This window comes from Lactuca virosa, chromosome 6 (genome assembly GCF_052849685.1).
Source record: "Lactuca virosa cultivar CGN04683 chromosome 6, Lactuca_virosa_CGN04683_v6, whole genome shotgun sequence".
In the NCBI taxonomy this organism is placed as follows: domain Eukaryota; kingdom Viridiplantae; phylum Streptophyta; class Magnoliopsida; order Asterales; family Asteraceae; genus Lactuca; species Lactuca virosa.
In genome coordinates this window covers 81,265,373-81,268,649 of record NC_136431.1, presented here as the reverse complement: position 1 = coordinate 81,268,649, position 3,277 = coordinate 81,265,373, and positions in this window count along the sequence as shown.

Sequence of the window (3,277 nt, the reverse complement as noted above, 5' to 3'; positions counted from 1 at the left end):
ATAAACTGCGAAGTCTTCAACTCCCTCCGACAGAGAAAGAATCAGTGATGCACACAACTTATTCTTTAGCTTCTCGAATGCTTCTTCGTGTTTCTCACTCCACGTATAAGTGGCTCTGTTATGGGTCAAAGCTATCAATGGAGCAGCTGTCGAAGAAAAGCCTTGGATAAAACTCCGGTAATATCCAGCTAATCCAAGAAAGCGTTGGATCTCCGTGGGACTCTTCGGTCGTTCCCACTTCATTACAGCTTCAATCTTTGCGGGGTCAACCATGATCCCTTCTTGGTTAACCACATGACCCAAGAATTGGACTTCTCGAATCCAAAAATCACATTTGGAGAACTTTGCGTACAACTTCTACTTCTTCAGAACTTCTAACACTTCTCGCAGGTGCTTGCCATGATCCTGCTGGCTTTTTGAGTAAACCAGAATGTCATCTATGAACACTATTATGGATTTATCGAGGAACGTTTTACAAACCCTGTTCATCAAATCCATGAATGCTGCTGGAGCAGGTGTTAGTCCAAACGACATAACCAAGAACTCATAGTGTCCGTACCTGGTTCTGAATGCGGTTTTCTCAATATCCTGCTCTCTTACCTTCAATTGATGATAACCTGGCCTAAGATCAATCTTGGAGAAATAGCTCGAACCTTGCAGCTGATCGAAGAGGTCATCAATCCTTGGCAACGGGTACTTGTTCTTCACCGTTGCCTTGTTCAGCTCTCTGTAATCTATGCACAACCTTATGCTTCCATCTCTCTTCTTTACGAATAACACCGGAGCTCCCCAAGGTGATGAACTTGGTCTAATGAAACCATTGTCCAACAACTCCTGAAGTTGCGTCATAAGATCCTTCATCTCTGTCGGTGCTAAACGGTATGGTGCTTTTGCTATTGGTGTCGTTCCTGGTAACAAGTCTATTCGAAATTCTACTTGTCTATCAGGGGGAAATACAGGAAGATCTTCGGGAAACACTTCCGGATAATCACACACCACAGGTATATTTTTCATTTCCTTTTTCTCCTTCTTAGCATCGATCACAAATGCCAAGTATGATGTGCATCCTTTAGACATACATTTTCTGGCTTTCATCAAGAAGATGATTCCAGAATTTACTCTGCGTTTGTCCCCATACACCACAAATGACTCTTTTCTAGGTGGGTTTACTCTTACTATCTTCTTCTTGCACAATATCTCGGCATCATTGGCGCTAAGCCAATCCATTCGCAGTACGACATCGAAACCATTCAGCTCAATAGGTAACAGCTCCTCGTGGAATTCGTTTCCGTTTAAGTCGACGACGATATTCCTAATGCAATCGCTAATAGGTATGAATTTTCCACTGGCAACTTCTACAACTAGAGCACCATCAAGTTTTTCTATAGGCAATGCTAGTCTTCCACCAAATTTATGTGATATAAAGGAGTAATTTGCTCCAGAATCAAACAATATATTGGCAGGCAATCGAAAGGTACCTGAAGCGACGTCCGCTGCTTCCTTCGCGGCTTCGAGTGTCATCTGGAAAACTCTGGCTTTTGGCTTCGGTGGGACATTAGGCCTTGCTGCCTCCTTCTTCTTCAGGCAGTCCCTCAAAAGGTGCCCTTCCTCATTACAACCATAACAAACTTTCTTGTTGAACGTGCACTCGTTAGCATAGTGCCCAGGCTTCCCACATTTAAAACAAGTGACCTCCCCGTCACATTTCCCATGGTGCTTCTTTTTGCACTTTTCGCACCATTTCGCTTCGCCTCCTCCTCCTCTCGAACCAGACTTCGAGGATTTACTTTTCTTGTTGGATCTCGAAGACCCCTCGAACTTCCTCTTCTCACCCACCTCAATTCTCTCCAGATCCCTTTCTTTTAGCTGGGTCTCAACATTCTTGGCTGCTCTAACGGCTTCCTTCAGCATGCTTGCCATTTTGACTGTTGGGCCAAAGTCTAATGGTAATCCTTTAGCAAATTTCTCTATCTTGGCGATTTCATTCGGCATAGTCATCAATACTCATTTTCCCCTTCTTCAAGTTCTGGAACTCATTGTTTAGATCGATCAGATCTATCTCGGAGCAGTACTGCATCTTCAACTGTTCCATGAACGCTTCCCAAGACATCTTCAAAGCTTCTCCTCATGGCATCATATCCGCCAACAATTTGCACCAGCTCAAGACTCCGGTCTTTAGTTGTCGAACCGCAAAGACGGTTTTCTGCTTATTGCTACAGTTGCAGCTTTTAAATACCATCTCCATTTCAGAGATCCAGTTCATAATCTCCACAGGCTTTGGGTTTCCGGAAAGACTTGGTGGTTTGGCACCAAAGAAGTTCTTATGCATACGTCCATCTCGGTCGATTTCCCTCTCCGGGTCTTTCCTTCTCACCACTGGGGGTTCCACTTGACTGACAATGCGGCTGTTATTCCCTTCTTCAGACTCCCCGTCATTCTGTTATGGTTGTTCAACAGGCATTGAAGGTTCATTTTTGTTATTCAGCAACAGTTGTCTCATTTCTTCCATCTGTTCAACCATCATAGCCCGAATCATGGCTTGAACTCCAGCCATCGTGACTGGCTCAGGTGCAGCTTCTACTATCGGCACCTGTTCAATCCCTTGGGGTTGAGGTCGTTGATTCCTGTTTCCATTTGCGTCTACAACTCCACTTCGGGTTCTTGCCATTTCGATCTATACACCAAATTAGGTGAATTTAGATCTTTATTCACGATAGACGTTTAAATTCCCCTTATCACTCCGAAACGTTACATGCTAGTTCTAATATTGTATTTGAACGCTTAGAATCCTAAACACATAAGGTTTACAGATCCGGACGGCAACAGACCATAGATCCGAACAAATAATAGCATACAAGGCAAACATAAAGCATTTAGCACATAAAAGCATTTTAGGCATCTTTCCTAAAATATACTAGTTCTCGTGTCTTAAATATGGGAGACACTCATCTCACGATCATCGCTTAGCATTCTAAGTTTAAGTCTAGAAATCCTACAAATTCCTAGTTCGATTAAACTAATGCTCTGATACCAACTGCGACATCCCCATTTTTAAGGCCAGAAAAGACCGATTTCGTTTATGCTTTTTAATAAAAATCAGAGTAACTTCTTAAGAAAAAAGTTGCGAAATTTGTTCCCAAAACAAAATATGATAAAAATTTATCAAATCATTTCTTAGAGAAATGTATTTTCATTACATTACAAAAAAAACTCGGGATGTCAATCATCGATACAGATCATAAGCATAAACCAAAAACATCATAGACCACAAACACAA